Below are 17,362 nucleotides of genomic sequence, written 5' to 3'. Positions count from 1 at the left end.
AAATTTTTTTTCTCATTATACTCTCTTAGTTGATAGTTTTATTAGTTTGTTTTAATTTATATTTGATTTTTATTCTTTAAAAAGTTAAAAACTTTAAAAAGCACACGAGTCAATAAATATTTATTTTCTTTACCCTCATTTGTTTGCTTTATTGAATCCTAAATTACCTCTAACATCAACATGATCCTGAAATGGATTTGGATTGGAGGGTTAACCTTTCTCCATGTCTCATCTATGAATTTTCTCCATTTGAAGGGTAGAAGAAAGGAGAATTACCTTTAGCTGGGAACACATTCAAGGTGTCATGAAGGAAGCTGAGTTCGTACTGTGCTTGGGTTTCCAAACCTGTGAAGGAATAAGGACTTCCCAGAGGAGGAAAGAGAAGAGAGACAAATGTGATAGAATCTGGTGCATCCCTACAGCCCATTGGGACAGAAATACAACACACAGGGAGTGTGGAGAAGAAGCTGAGGGTGGTTTGGGAGGGACCGTTGGAAGAGGTCAAAGGTTTGCCACCTGGCCTAGAGAAGTATTATGCAAGGAAATTTCAATCATCAAAGATTTTGTAAGAAAAAAGTCAAGATGTCTCAGTTAGTTCTTAGATAATCCTGTTAATTAAGGAAATAATTAGGAAAGATGGGGATGGAAAGTAATGTAGACTCTTCTAGTAGGTCAGGTGAGAAGTGTACACAATGTAAATACAGTAAGAGCTTCAGAGAAGGGATAAAGCTCTGACACCCACCTTGGAAATCAGGATAGGTTCCTCGTTCCACCTGTTTGAACATTAACACCTGAGTAATGGTGAGGCAAGCTGTTGTAGTCACCCTTTTCCCTGCTGTGATTAAAAGTTCCTACAAGAACTTTGTAGAGGAGGAAAAGTTTATTTAGGGGCTCCCAGGTTCAGAGGTCTAGTCTATAGGCAGCTGCTTCCACATCCCAGGGCTGCAGGTGAGGCAGATCATCATGGCACAAGAGTATGGCACAAGGAAGCAGCTCACATTGATGACCAGGAAGCAGACGCTCCTTTCTCCAGATACCAAATATATACCCATGGCACACCCCCAATGACCCCCTCCTCCATCAGACCCTGCCCACTCTCAGTTAGCTCTCAGCCAGGGATTCACTGCTTGGATTAAGTTTCTTATCACCCCATCACGTCTGCTGTGAACCTTCTTTTATTGTCTCACACATGCTTTGGGGGAATACCTCATATCGAAACCACAACACAAACATAGAAAACAACTTTTTCTTTTTCTTTTTTTTTTTTAATGGAAGAGAACAGAGGTGGCAGACGTATCCAGAGGGAAATAGGAGACCACAGCTGGGTGCCCATGCAGGTGGTGTGTCTTACATTTTTATAGATCCCAGGTTTCCTCTCCCTCCCCACCTTCCTTTTCTTCCCTGTGTACAGGATAATGTCAGGAAGGAGCAGCCCAGGGTGTCATCATTTGTGTTGGAAAGTGCAGATCTGGGAGGTGTGAGCAAGTGGTTCAGTAGGAATTGCAACTGGAGCGGCCCATTTCTTATTCTTTTATAACCCTCCTCGTCTTTCCCACCTGATCATTTACTCTCTGTCTTTTTTTCCTGTCTCGTTCTCCCTCTGAGTAAGGGCGGCCTCAGTTCTGAAAGGTGAAATGGGCAAAGACTGCTCTGGCTGCTTCAGGCTGAGATAGGGTGACATGGGACAAGCACTTTGGTTTCCCTTTTAGAAATGTCGTGAGTGTGTTGATGAGTCTGAGGGGTGAGTCTAGTTTGGAGAAAACAGGTTAAGTCACCTGGGAGGAAGGTGCTATACAAGAAAAAAAGAAAACAGGAGTTCTGGAATGAGGTTAATACAACAATAAATGTCCCAGCATTTGAACATGTCAATGAACATGATGATGATGATGATGATGATGATGATGATGATGATGGTGATGATGGTAGAGACCAGCATATTTTTCACCAGGAGATGCCGGATGACCAAGAGCTAAGAAGTTGTTACCATGACAAGGCCTGTGAGGACACTGCCTCTAATGGGAATGGGAATCTTTAAGGATATTAGTTACATTGCCAGAGTTCTCAGGAATGTAACTGCAGCATTTAGTTTGTATAATGTCCCAGATGCTCCCATAAGTTGTACTTAAGATATCTAATGCCACCTGAATTTTGTAAAATACCTTCTTATTGGCATAACCTGTGTTTATTTAATAGAGGTCCCTTTATTTCTGGCACTTAGGGTGGGTAATCATATTAGCAAAGACAGATCAAGCGTGCCTCTGTAGGAGGGTAGGAAATTTAGAGGTCTCGAGTTCCCTACTGTCATGTATATCTAAGAGGAACAAACAGATTTGAAAATTAAGTTTAAAGAAGGCTTATGTGAGAAGTAGTGGAATACAAATGGCAGCCTCTCCCAGAGGCAGTTTCCAATTTAATTCACCAAGGGATCTGAGTTTACTCTTCTGTCAACCCCAGGTTCTCTTTCTATCTAGAAACTTAGTAGGTGTATTGCACAACTGGTCTGAGTATCTGCTTTAGAAAACAACTAGAAGAACACAGACAAAATGTACCAGTAGCAAGATTGCAAAGGCAGAATCAGCCTGAATTCACAATCCTCTCTTTGGGAGACACACCTTGATAAACAATGATCTTTGCATAACTCCCTTGACCTTTAGGCCACTGTCTCAGATTTTAAACCGATGTACAATTTGGAAACTGCTTGTTGACGGGAAAATTAATTAGAAGCTGTACAGTGGTTCCAAGGCTAATTACAAACATGAATTTGCATGTGACCCTAAGGAATTCCGCTTTCTTGCAGCAGCAGTTTCCTATTTGTCCTAAGGGAACCTTAGGGCCTGTACTCAGTACAAGAACATGTGTGCTCCCTGGAGCAGGAATGAGGTACAAGTGGAAGGCGGCCTCCAGCAGCAGCTTCACACCAATTTCATGAAGGGCTTCTGTTGATTTAAGCATTGCTTCAACCCCAGGTTCACTCTCTGCCCAGGGGCTTCGTGGGTGTAGGACACAGCAGGGGGTAGGACACACAGAGGTGAAATGATGCGAGTAGAAAGGTTCCACAAACAGGATCAAATGAATTCTCAACTATTATTGGGAGTTATCTCTTGATAATACATAATTTTCCGTTTGATTCAGCTCTTTTGCCAATGTGACCAAAAGACCTAACAAGAACAATCTAAGGAGGAACATTTTATTTGTGGGCTTATAAAACACAAGAGGTGTCAGTCCATTGACAGTCAGCTCCATTCCTTGGGGCCTGAGAGGAGGGAGAACATCATGGCAGATGTGTGTGGTGGAGAAAAGTGCCCCAGGACTGGGCTCAATTCACAGACTCCCCAAAGTCTACCCCAATGACCTTCCTCCTCCAGCCACACCCTACCTTGCCTAAACTCCCATTCATTCATCCCAACCAGGGTGTTAATTCACTGATCGGGTTAAGGCCCTCATGACCCAATCATTTCACCTCTCAACCTTCTTGCATTGTCTCACACGAGCTTTTGGGGGACAACTAACATCTAAGCCATAACACTCCCAAATCTCGCTTGTGCCCTTCACTCCAAGGTCATAATTTTAATGCCCATGTGCAATTTGGAAACTGCTTTTGCAGGAGATAGGAAATGGTAGAAAGTAAATCCTGATTCACAGGACAGAAATGAGTTTTAAAATTCACAAATTCTCTGCAGTCTCAACAAAAGGGCCAGAAAGAAGTCAAGCTTTTAAAGTGGTAATAAAAATTCAGGCAGGTGATGAGAGAACATCTTTTGTTTTGGTCATCTTCATCTCAGGAGTTTGATCAAAAATGATTGTCAGCATTTCCCTTCAAAAACAGCATAAGAAACTAAAGACCTAAGGCTGTGTTTCAGATACTATGCTCATGAATATTTAGCACATGTGGGTCATTAGAATATAATTAGAATAAACACATTACAAGAAAAAAGGAGTGTGAGTGGTACACAGGATGGAGTAGAGGATGCCATTATAAAACTAGGGACCAAGTCCACCAATGGAGTAGTCTCATCATGTGACCTGTCTCACCATTTCACCCCTTCCATCTCTATGGAAACTGTTACACATGGTGTTCCCCCAAGCCTTGTGTAAACAGGAGACAAAGGCATACCCAGGCCATAAGTAGTCACGGATAAATGTGAAGGAATGTGATCAGGCCTTCTCATTCTCCTTTTGTCATTCTACATGTAAATACTGAACCATGCTCATTTCTTCCACTTGCGTAGCCAAACCACTTTTTGTCATATAATCCCACCCAGAGTGCTTTATTTATTCTTTAAATCATAGTATTGCTCATCCATTTGATAGAAAATGTGGCTGTTGTATGCTTTCAAAGCCCTCCCCACATCTTCTTTTTCCCTTCTAGACAAGGCCAAGGAAAGTATTTCATAAAATACCTACAAATCTTCAAGTAACGTGTAAAACACTATGATGAACATCTTATATAATTCTCAGCTAAAATACAGGAAGGTTGGAAACAACAGAGCATCAGTCTGATACATGGAAAGCAATGTAGTCCAGAATCACCACTATACGAGGAACTCCACGACACGGGGTATGTTCTATTTACAGTCATGGAGTTAGTTATGGGTGATATTTCAGACAGGAAAATAATTTGAGAATTCTGTTGAAGCAACATGAATCTGGCACGAGCTAGAAATAAAGTAAAAGTCTTAACTCTTTAGAGACTAATTTTTCATATGTAACTAGGATTCAGTAAAAATGTCATTTGTTTGTACTATAAATTTTTCTTGTGAACTTGGGAGTTTATCTTGGGACAGAATTTCTTAGGAGCTGAGCAAGGACTCAAGCAACAAGCAACCGAGTTCAAAAGCAGTTCAGTCACAAGGTACGAGCAGTGAACCACAGCAGAAAGAAAACAGACCATGGTTTCAGATTATTTTATTTTACTGATACCATCTTTTGGTGTTGGGAGAATCAGTGAGTTTGGCAGCGCTTTTCTTCATATATTCTATATGATGATTGAGGATAAAATATCTCTTCTCAGAGTTTCTTTTGAGGGAATAGGGAATCATACACTATTTCCAGGAAGCACCCGGCACAAAATAAGTCCTCAACAACTAGTAAGAAATCATCATCATCATTAGAGGAGTAAATGGAGAATCCAGGGACCTGGGACCTGGACAAACCAGCTGTCTCTTCTGCACTGTGTTCCCCTGGTTGTCCTCCATCAGCTTTAACCTCTCTTGTGTCCCTTCCTCCTTACTGGTCAGAACTGTTTTCACTGTTTTATCCTGATTTCAAACCACAGGCTATGGGGTCTTTTCTTACTATAGAATCGATTATGCAGATTTGTGGCCATGTTCTTGTCATAGGAAAGCATAAAAGCTTTTTTAATACATCTTACACTATTTGTTAACTCTTCTAAACCAAAACAAAATTTAAAAATCAGATAAAAGAATGTCAGATGAAAGCATGAGTTAATGAGTGCAGGAAAAACACAGCAAGGAAAAAGTAGGTAATAAGGAAGACCTCAAGAGGTAGAGGTAAAATAAAAAGCAAAAGCACAATTTGTTTTAGAGAATGAAGAAATTAACAAATACATACATGAAAAAGGTAGAGAAAGGAGCTTACCCACACCATCCATAAAATAAGTACCACTAGAAAAATAGAAGGGCATTTTCCATTTTGTTACACAAGGGGATAATGAGAGCATAGAAACGGAGAGTCGTCTGGAATGAAGAGAAAGTTCTCTTGCAAAAGGCTGTGTGTGTGTTTTGCAGGCCTTCAGTAGAGACTTTTGGCCAGTGAAGTGATATTCCAGCTGGATATTCCAGGGGTGCTGCTGCCTCGCCAAGCAGCCGAGCTATCATGTGTGACGATGGCTGGCTGGTGCCTCTTCAGCCCATGCTCACCTGGGTAAGGTCCTCTTACTTCATCCTTCAAAACCATCCAGGACTCTTGGCCTTTTTCTAATAAGAGAACATCTGGCGGAGATATGCACAGCCCTGCCCAGAAGTCAAAATATTAAAACATGATCACATGAATAAAATTTCAATCTGGAACCTTGGTTGTTAAGGAAGAGAAACAGTGACAGGACAAGAAAAAGGCACCCAAGATTGCTGAAGGATGGAGAAGTTGGGTCACCGAGGATGATGTGGGCTGCCAGTAAAACACAAACCAGGGCTGCGTTTGTGGCTCAGGGGCAGGGCACTAGCCTAGTACGTGTGAGGCATTGAGTTCCATCCTCTGCACCACATAAAATAAATAAATGAAATAAAATTATATGTCTATCTATGACTCAAAGATTGTTTTAAAAAGCAATACCTCTAGATATTTAAAGACAATCCAAAAGTTGAGAGTAAGACCAAGCAGGAATTCCTAAGTTCAAATTGTGATGCTCACCAGGGAGATGAGGTGGCTCTGGCTCTCCAGCACCAGAGCTGTATGAATCCCTCTGTCCCCGGTCCAGGCTCTCCCACTCCTGAGAGGAATCCACGGCCCCACTCCTGAGCATCAGCAAGTGCTGAAGCACACACACATGTGAGGAATGAAATCTGAGGAGGCATTTTCGATGGAAAAGGTGCAAAAGGGCACTCCAGGGAAGTGGTCATCAGGAACGAGAAAGCTGAGCTGGCAGCCTGAGGATGGGAGGAAATGTGTTAGGAAGTGTGACTGAAGCCGAGTGCTTTCAGGCTCTCCACACTCCTCGGGCTCAGTCACCACATCCTGTGACCTTCCTGTAACACAAGGCACTAGGATGGCAGCCCAGAGCATTTGACATCACAGCAGTCCTTTGTGAGGTCACTGAGAGGCTGCGGCAGGCTGCAGTGACTCCCTCCAGATTTATAACAGGAAAAGTTGGGGTTTTTGTGGGCTGTTCATTTTCCTTGTGTTTTGTGTAAGCTACTTTCAGTTAATTCCATCAGTTCAAATGGAAAGAATGCTTCGTGGGCGTGCTCCCTAGCTCCTATTTTCTTGGACCAAGTGTAGGTCCTTCGGCCATGGAACAGCTAACAATCGGCACCTTTTGTTGATATTAATGTCTCTCTGATTTCCTGGCAAGATCTCAGATCTCTTTGAATTCTGTGTCCCACCATACCTCTGACTAAGAGCATCAGAAAGTGTCACATACTGACATGAATACCAACCAATGCTTTAGATGATATGGGGCTGGAGTTGTGGCTCGGTGGTAGAGCGCTTGCCTGGCATGTGTGAGGCCCTGGGTTCGATACTCAGCATCACATATAAATAACTGAAATAAAAGACAACTAAAAAAAAATTTTTTTTAAAGAGGAGCGGATGTGGCTCAGTGGTTAAGCACCTCTGCGTTCAATCCCAGTACCCCCAAAAAAAAATCTTGTTGAAATTTTGACAAATTTTGCAACTCTATGCATACACATTTGTGATTTTATTTTCCTGATATGTTTACTCTTTTATTACTATGAAATGCCCCTTGTATCTAATAATATTCTTCAACTCAACATCTATTTTGTCTTTTGATTACCATAATCAATTCATCTTTCCCCATTGTATTTCCCATATATGTATTTGTGTATTATATCTTTTTTCATCCTTTTACCTTTCGTCTGTTTGCATCTTTGGTATTTAAAATATTCATTCTGAGTGGAGAAAAAGGAATACTTTTACACTATTGATGGCAATGGAAATTAGTACAACCAGCAGGGAAATCATAGTCTTTTGGATCTCCAAAAGACTAGGCATGGAACCACCATATGACCCAGCTCTACCACTCCTTAGTATTTATCCTAAAGAGTGAAAGTCACCATACTATAGTGACACATGAACACACCTGTTTATACCAGCAGAGTTCTCACTAGTCAAACTATGGAACCAGTCTGGGTATCTGTCAGTGAATGAATGGATAAAGAAAATTAGTATATACACACAGTGGAGTTTTATTCAGTCATAAGGAAACATGAAATCATGTCATTTTTTAGGAACATGGATGGAACTAAAGATTATTATGTTAAATGAAATAAGACAAACTCAGAAGGTCAAGCGTTGCATGTTTTCGCTCATGTGGAAGCTAGGGAGGAAAGAGGAAAAGAAAGTGGGGGGCTGGGATCTCAAGAAAATCAAAGGGAGATCAATGGAGGAAAGGGATGGCAGGTGGCCGGGAGTGCTGGGGAGTTACATTGGCCAAATTATATTGTTATATTGTGTGCATGTACAAATATACAACAACAAATCCCATTATTATATGCAGCTCTAATGCACCAATAAAAAAGTGTGGAAAGAAAAAATATTAGGCTTAACTTTCCTTAACATTGAACTTTGGAAGAAAATTGACTTTGTGTGTGCACACTGTATCAATCGTTAAGGAATTATACATTGATTCCTATTTATTTTCATTATTACTGTTGTATTGTAGAGTTAGTATACAATATTGTCAAATGCCTTTTGAGGACTCAGGAAGTTCATTGTAATGTTTAGTTAAAATATATGTTAATTTTCTGAAATAAAATATTCATCTTGGGCTGGGGGTGTAGCTGCTATATATGAGGCCTGGGTTCAACCCCCAGCACTGCAGAAAAGGTAAAAAATAAAAAAAATATTTATCCTTTTTCCTCTGACCCCTGGCAACCACTCAAAATTTTGCCTTTTCTGGAATGTCATATCATTGGAATCATCCAGTAGGTAGCCTTTCCAGATTGGCTTCTTCCACTTAGTAATGTGTATTTAGTTCCTTCTAACCAGCTTTTGGTGATCTATTCCTATATCCTGTTGTATTTTGTGTTAATTCCATTGCTATAATTAATTTTAATTCCTTTATTGACATTTTAGTTATATCTGCATTTTGGCAGGGGTACTATGGATTGAACTCAGGGTCACTCGACCACTGAGCCACATCCCCAGCCCTATTTTGTATTGTATTTAGAGAAAAAGTCTCACTGAGTTGCTTAGGACCTCACTTTTGTTGAGGCTGACTTTGAACTCTCGATCCTCCTGCCTCAGCCTCCCAAGCTGCTGGGATTACAGGTGTGCTACACTGCACCCAGCTATATCTTCATTTTTAATGGTTACTTGAACATTAAAGTATGCAGTCTTTAACTTACCAAGGTTCACTTAATGTTAATATTAAGTTATTTAAGATAAAATGCACCAATCTTGCAACATTTTAGTTTTCTTTACTGATTCTCCCCCCCACTCCCCCAATCTTTGGTCTATATGCCATGTATGAGATAAATGAAATTCAAACAGCTTCCTGTTTTTTTTTTTTTTTTTAATGTATATCTTTTTAGTTGTCCATGGACCTTTATTTAATTTACTTATTTATATGTGGTACTGAGAATTGAACCCAGGGCCTCATACATGCCAGTCAAGTGCTCTGTCACTGAGCCACAACCCCAGCCCAGCTTCCTGTTTTTGTAGAGTATGAGCTAAGATTTTTTTAGATTGCTTGTTTTTTGTTTGTTTTGTTTTGTTTGGCTGTACTGGTACTGAACCAAGGCCACACATGATTAGCAAGTACTCTTATCACTGAGCTGCATGCCCAGACCTTAAGAATAGTTTTTATGTTTAAAATGTTTGGAAAAATTCAAAAAACTATTCACAACATATGAAAATTCCATAAAATTCTAATTTCAGCATCCATAAGTAAGTTTTACTGAAACAAAAATATTTTCAAAATGGAGTGTGGTGGCACATGCCTGTAATCTCAGCTACTCTGCGGGCTGAAACTGAAGGATTCCAAGTTCAAGGTCAGCCTCAACAACTTAGCAAAACCCTGTCTCAAAATCAAAAAATAAATAAGTAAATAAAAAGGGCTAGGTATATAATTCAGTAGAATGTTCCTGGGTTTAATCCCCAGTACAAGGAAGGAAGGGAGGGAGGGAGGGAGGGGAGGAAGGAAGGGAGGAAGGAAGGAAGGTAGGAAGGAAGGAAGGAAGGAAGGAAGGAAGGAAGGAAGGAAAGGGAAGAAGGAAAGGCAAGAAAGGGAAATAGGGAAAGAAGGGAAGAAGGGGGATGGGGAGGGAGGGAAAGGAAACACAATATTGTATGTGGCTGTTTTCATGCCAAAATAGTAGAAAAGGGTCACCAAGCACCACTTGAAGCAGTCATGCCAATTCTATCTGTGTTGGATTACTTTGAAATTGACCTCCAGATCTTTGGGATTCTGTTTTCCATATCCCTAATACTACCTCTTGCTTTGTTAACCCTAAGCCCACTTCAATCCAATAAAGCTTCAGTTTTCTTTTGCTTGATTTGTGAGCAGGTTGTGGAATACCACCAGTCACAAAAGCAGAAATCTTAAACTATCACTAGGTACACTTCTGATTTTCAAGATTCTTTTGGTTTTGGTTTTGGTTTTCTGTCTGCTTTTTGCTAAGCCCTCTGTGATGTCTCCAACACATCCATCATATAACTGTTAGCCAGGGAATTTAGCAGAGTTTACACTCAGTTATTGAGTCTCATCCTTTGTATAGTTCTCTCACTTTCAGAATTAAGTTTCCACCTCATTCACCAGCCCTGAATTCTGATCTGTCATGATTGGGGAAGTGATGCTTTTCTGCCTGGAGGGCTACAGGGTCTTAGGCATTCTCAAAAAAGTCATAAAATTAATTTCCAGTACTTTGTTTTAGTTGTTTATTACATATTTTGAACAGATTTTATAACTACTGTCTGAGAAAATGTTTTCCTGAGCAGTTTACTCTTTTATTGCTGGATATTGAAAATCCCACTATGCACCCTAGAACCATTTTCTTCCTGCATGAAACATTCATTTAAAAACAAATTTTTAAGTTGTCAATGGACCTTTGTTTTATGTATTTATATGTGGTGCTGAGAATCGAACACAGTGCCTCAACACATGCAAGGCAAATGCTGTACCACTGAGCCGTAACTCCAGGCCCAAAACATTCATTTAAAAAAAGTTTTTTATTTGTCAATGGACACAATACCTTTATTTTGCTAACTTAGTTTTTCATGTGGTGCTGGGGATCAAACCCAGTGCCTCATGTGAGCTAGGCAAGCACTCTACCACTGCGCCACAACCCCAGCCCAAAACATTCATTGTTAAGGTGAAAAAGTTTACCTTAGTGAAACCTGAGAAATTAGTTCTGCCTTTGTGATATACTTCTATGCTGTCCTTGGAACACATTGGAGATTTGTGTTCACAAATACTTTCTTTTTAAAAAAATATTTTGTTAGTGCATTATACTTTAACATAATAGGGTTCATTTTGACATATTCATACATCCATATGAGTATATGCATTTATAGTTTGTGAAGTTCAGTTACTTTCTTGTCTGAGGCTCTACTTTCTCTTCAGCAGCAACAATGTTTTCTTTGTTTTGGTCTCCTAATAAACCAATACAGCTTTGGGATATAAACCGCCTTCACAGTAATTGTTTTTACAAGGTTTGTACAAGGCATTTAGAAGTTCAGAGGGTTTTGTTTCCCTAGAAGGAAAATCACAAAACAGGAAAAATTACACTCTTTTTAACAAGTTTTCCTGTGAATAACACAAAAAAGCAGGACCGAGTAGGCCTCAATATTTCGTTAATCTGTTGTGATCACAATTTCAATGCAGTACAGGAATCGGTGTCATTCAAAGATGTGACTGTGGACTTCTGTAGGAGGAGTGGCAGCACCTAGATTCTGCTCAGAAGACTCTATACATGGACATGATGTTAGAAAACTATTGCCACCTCATCTCCGTGGGTAGAAAAACTCTTTGAAAATGTTATGAGCATATATTTCACCTCAAAGTACATAAAGTGTATAATCTTGAATTTGAAGAGAAAGAGGTGATGAATTTGGTTCATTGAAAGGGTGACTGTGTCTCCCTTGCCTGTTGCAAGGTTCTCAGTTTACTGTTACATGAATGAGAGCCTTAATTTGCAATATTGAACATACATCTTTATCTTTCAAAGGCATTGAAGCCCAACCAACCTAAGTCTTCTTTTCCCTTATCAGGACGTGACATGACCAAACCTGATGTGATCCTCAGATTAGAACGAGAAGAGCCCTGGACCTCAGTTGCAGGATAATCCTGCTTAGGTAAGTCATTGTTATAAGCAGATGAAAAGTGGAAAGTAAATTTTAAAGGAATCAGGTGTTGGGTGTACTTTTGGAATGTCTTAGGAGTATCTCTTTAAAGACTCCTACCTCTCAAAATGACCTTTGTGTCCATAAAACTTAAAACCAGATTTCTGAGCTGGGCCCAGCACTGCATTCCTATGATCCCAGCTGTGTGGGAGCCTGAGGCAGGAGAATCACTTGAGCCCAGGAGTTTGAGGCTGGCCCAGGCAACATAGTAAGACTCACCTCAGAAAAAACAATCAACGGGGCTCGGATTGTGGTTCAGTGATAGCGCACTCAACTACTTCGCGCCTAAGACCCTGGGTTTGATCATCAGCATCACATAAAAATAAAATAAAGGTATTCTGTCCACCTACAGCTAAAAATATATACATATAAAACCCTAAAGACTAGAAATATATTTTTAAGAAAACCAACGAAACAACCAAAACCAAAAAACAAACTTCTATCATTCTTTCAAAATAGTTTTTTTCTAGTATGTTTGATATTACTCCTTAAAGTGTGCTGTGAGATTTTTCTTTTTGCTTTTTTCATTTCTGTCTCTCCAGCATTTTCAGTCCTTTCCATTGTGATAGATCTCTTTCAGGCATTCTTAAATCTGTTTTTTACGAGGGGTATGGTGGTGCACACCTGTAATCCCAGTGAGTTTGGGAGGCTGAGGCAAGAGGATTGCAAGTTCAAGGCCAGCCTCAGAAACTTAGCAAGGCCCTAAGCAACTTAGCAAGACCCTCTTAAAATAAAAAGGGCTGGACATGTGGCTCACTGATTAAGGACCCCTAGGTTCAATCCCCAGTAACTAAATAAATAAGTAAATCTATCCTTTAAGAAGAGAAAATTCTCAGCAAGTTGTCTTACTTGACTGTTGTTTTTTTCCTTCATAATACGTCAGGGTTGTTTCCTGCACTAAGCTTTAGTTCCCATTCTCACTACAAATCTGTTACCTTTAAAACTCACTTGGCTTCTGCTTAGACTTTCCTTACTTACAGTTGTTCTCCATTAAATCTCTGTGGTTCATTTTATGTGGCTGATCATCATTCCTAAAATCAACCCTTGGTTTGGGTAAACAACACTAACTCATTCTTATCCTGATTTCTTGAGTGATTATTTTAGAACTGAGTCTCTTTTCTTCACCACTATGTCCATACTTCCTAACAGTGCCTAACGCATAAAAGTCACACATGTTTAAAAGAATAAATATATACTGTTTCACTGTACTCTTAGTTTTCATTCTCTAATTTATCTTCAAGGGATCTGCCTTGGAATCATGCCAACTCCTCCATTCTCAGAACTTCAGCTGAGTTCATTTTCTGTAGCTGGCTCTGGCGTCAGCTACTCGCATGTTCTCCCACCTCCACTCCAGTCCCTCTAAAGTACTGTAGTCTGTCCTCTCACCTGTTTTGTTACAGCATGTCAGAAATTATCGACTTCTCAGCTATGAAATTCTTTTCTATTATTTCTTAGTTATTTTACTCTTGCCATCATATCAGCCTGAGTCTTCTCTCTGTCATCATTTCTTCTGGATCTCTTCACAGTTGTTTATCAGCCTGTGAAAAACTTTCTGTTATACTCATTTCTCACTGATATGCAAAATGAAAATTCATATGTCATCTCTTCATTACTTAAGTACAGTTTGCCTTCGTTATAACTTTTGTCCCAGTTCATTCAATTTATATTATTATTTTCCTAACAAGATATGCCATTACTTATTAAAATAGGAAGTTCTCTTCTTTGACTACCTCAATAAGCCTTCATCTAGTCTTTTCAACTTTTCTCTCATACAGAATTTTATTTTAATTTTTTTTTTTTTTTTTTTTTTTTTTTTTTTTTTGTGGTGCAAGGGATTGAACTCAGAGCCTTGTGCATGCAAGGCAAGCACTCTACCAACTGAGCTATGTCCCCAGCCAGAATTCTTACTCATCTTTATAAAGTGCATGGATAAAAAATCAGTTTCCAGCCAGGCACACTGCTGCTGCCTGTAATCCCAACAGCTCAGGAGGCTGAGGCAGAAGGATTGCAAGTTCAAAGCCAGCCTCAGCAACTTAGTGAGGCCCTAAGCAACTTAGACCCTGGCCTCAAAATAAAAAATAAAAAGGGCAGTGGATGTGGCTCAGGGATTGAGTGCCCCTGGGCTCAAACCCTGGCAAAGACACACACACACACAAAACTGTTTTTTTTTTTTTTTTTTTTTTTAATTAGGCTCTAAGGTTTTTCCATAAATGGAGAATTTGTCATCACATAGGTACTTTTATTGATGTTATGTATTCCCTTCCATATGCTATATTCCTTTTCCATGAACTATTCCTTCATTACTTCACATCAGATCTACCTTCCTCTTATCTGAATTCCTGTGCTGCCTACCCTTTAGAACACACACACACACAATTCCTGAATACAATCATAAAATTTGAAGTCTGCATGTATATGATTTATGCTTAAGGATTCTTTTCTTCCAAATAAAAGACCTTCTGTTTAATCTTTGCTGAATTATATAACATGTTAGGTGTTCAGTAGTTATTTCATTAATTGCCCATATTAAAGTATAGGTGATCTGTCTCCCGCAAAAATAATCCTTCTCAATATTTTCCCTGAACAAATATTTCTACAAATACTTTCTTATCCATTTTGCTTAAAGTATAATGCCCTTTATACACTTACTTCCTTGTCTGTGAATCTATTTTTCTGTCAATCCCTTTTTCCACCATTTTCTATTTTACTTTGTCTATGATGTTCTGCAGGATATAAAAGGTATTAATAGTGTTCATTGTTCATTTTTTTTTTTCATTCTTTACCACATTGAAGCAGAGTTGGTGTTGTTTTTGGACTGGGAATTGAACACTGAGCCACATCCCCAGCCCTATCTTTGTATTTTATTTAGAGATAGGGTCTCACTGAGTTGCTTAGGACCTCACTAAGTTGCTGAGGCAGGCTTTGAACTTGCCATCCTCCTGCCTCAGCCTCCTGAGCCTCTGGGACTGCAAGTGGGTGCCACCACAGCCACCTGAAGCAGGCTGAAGCAGAGATTTTATTTAGGTTCTATATCTCTTCCCCAGGCAGGGAATAATTTGTCCTGGGTCTTTTCTACAGTCTCATATCCTCATGTTAGAATTCAGTAGACCCTGTCCCTACCAAATTTGTAAAGTCTCAAGTTATTTTTATTAGAAGAAAACTGGTAGGCTGAAGACTTGCTAATGAAATTCAAGGAACACCAAGATAAGTATTCCAGATCAGTTGTGTGCATTAACCACAAAAGATTTATCAAGGAGAAGAATGGCATATATGAGAAAACATTTGAGCTAGTCAAAAAATCTGTTGATTCAAAGAATTTACCTCCTGAATATGACACTCATGGGAAGATTTTGGAAAATGTTTCAGTATTAATTATCAGTAATCTAAGTCCTGCAAGAAAGAGACTTAATAAGTACAATGGACATGGGAAATCACTCCTTAATAATAAGCAAGAAACAGTCCCTGCTGAAATCAAATCCCATAATCAAAGTGATAGGACCTTCCATCATAATGATGTGCTCATGCAGTTTCAGAAGATGGTAACTCCAGCACAGTCAATGAGTGTGATACAATGAGTGTGAAAAATCATTCCTTAAAAAGGGAGGCTTAATCACACACAATAGAGTGTACAAAGGGGAAACCCCACCTGTGCATACAAAAGAGAGAAGAGCAGCCAATGTTGAAAAAAAGCATACATGCGCTGAATGTGGGAAATAATTCTGCAGAAAGTCAGTTTTGATTCTGCATCAGGGAATTCACACAGAGGAAAAACCCTATCAGTGTGGCCATCAGTGTGGGAATGCATTCAGAAGGAAGTCCTATCTTACTGATCATCAGAGAACTCACACAGGAGAGAAACCCTTTGTTTGTAATGAGTGTGGTAAGTCCTTCCGCCTAAAGATAGCACTCACTGATTATCAGAGAAAACATACAGGAGAGAAGTCATATGAATGTCCACAATGTAGAAATACCTTCAGATTGAAGCCACACCTCATTCATCATCAGAGAACTCACACAGGAGAGAAACCATGTAAGTGTAACGACTGTGGTAAGTCCTTCCGCCAGAAGGTAACTCTCTACATCAGAGAATTCATACAGGGGAGAAACCTTATATTTGTGAAGAATGTGGAAAGTCCTTCACCAGAAGGCAAACCTTACTGTACATCAGAGAACTCATACAGGGGAGAAGCCCTATACAATTACAGAATAGTTCTGACCATGTGTTCCTGTTTAATTTCTCCCACATCACTCACAAGATATGTGCTCTTTACTTCATCTCTTGCAGACTAAAAAAAATCAAAACTAAACGTAGATTAAACTAAAGCTAAATTACTAAATGATGCAAATTAAAATGATATATATACCCAACCATCCATCCAGATACCTCTATCACTGCCACTTATATAAAGTCATAATTATCTTTTCACCCTTATTCAACCACTGTAGTGAGGTGCCTTTTCATGAATGTGTAGTATTATTCAGTCTTCCTTCTATAGTTTCTCATGCCCATTCTCAAAGTCTCCTTTTCCTTCCTTTCTAAGACCACAATATGTGGACTTCCTAGAAAACTACATGCCCGTTCCCCACAGAGCATTATAACAGATTAGAGGGGCTACGTAAAGTTAACACCAGTTATCTCTCCTCACCATTCACACATTGCCTAGCTGAGTTCCTAGTTTGTGGTTTTTTTTTGTTGTTTTTTTTTTGTTTTTTTTTCAGATTTAAAATAGTTCACCACAGAAAAGAAAGGAGGAAAAACCAATGTAATACTCACGGAGCTTCAACAATTATCAACTTAAGGACAATCTTTTTTTGTTGTTGTTGTGGGGGGGGGGTAACCGAAGACTGAATTCACAGGCACTTGACCATTGAGCCACATCCCCAGCCCTATTTTGTATTTTATTTAAAGACAAGGTCTTACTGAGTTGTCTAGAGCCTTGCTTTTGCTGAGGCTGGCTTTGAAATCTCCATCATCCTGCCTCAGTCTCCAGAGCTGCTGGGATTATAGGCTTGCGCCACCGCACCCAGGTGAGGACAATCATATCCATCCACTCATCATAGCAAACTCCACAGATTATACTAAAGCAAATTCCAGGCATCATATTTCATCTGTAAATATTTCAGCATGAATCGTGAAGATAAGAACTTTTTGCAAAAGTATAATAATAATCATATCTAAATATTCACAGACGGGGCTGGGGAGATAGCTCAGTTGGTAAAGTGCTTGCCTCACAAGCACAGGGCCCTGGGTTCAATCCCCAGCACTGCAAAAAAAAAAAAAAAAAAAATTCACAGACTACTTAACATCAAATACCAATTAGTC

General features: G+C 39.5%; 2 long non-coding RNA genes across 3 annotated transcripts in view; one reads left to right on the top strand and one right to left on the bottom strand.

Moving 5' to 3' along the window:
* The window catches only part of LOC306648652, a 116,372-nt gene extending 99,084 nt beyond the window's left edge, over nucleotides 1–17,288 (top strand). Inside the window, exon 4 of the long non-coding RNA XR_013760443.1 lies at nucleotides 17,178–17,288. This is a non-coding gene — a long non-coding RNA (uncharacterized lncRNA). The remainder of the gene's footprint in view (nucleotides 1–17,177) is intronic.
* Nucleotides 1–17,362, bottom strand: part of LOC306648647 — a 392,598-nt gene that overhangs the window by 224,581 nt on the left and 150,655 nt on the right. Inside the window, exons 9-10 of one of the 2 annotated variants that reach the window (XR_013760427.1) lie at nucleotides 16,961–17,148; nucleotides 13,426–13,577 (exon numbers count right to left, since the gene is read on the bottom strand). This is a non-coding gene — a long non-coding RNA (uncharacterized lncRNA). The remainder of the gene's footprint in view (nucleotides 1–13,425; nucleotides 13,578–16,960; nucleotides 17,149–17,362) is intronic. The other variant, XR_013760428.1, reaches the window with a different exon arrangement.

Source organism: Sciurus vulgaris (assembly GCF_902686455.1).
Source record: "Sciurus vulgaris genome assembly, chromosome: 17".
NCBI lineage: Eukaryota > Metazoa > Chordata > Mammalia > Rodentia > Sciuridae > Sciurus > Sciurus vulgaris.
The sequence above is the reverse complement of the archived record's forward strand: the minus strand, read 5'-3'. Positions and strand labels throughout refer to the sequence as shown.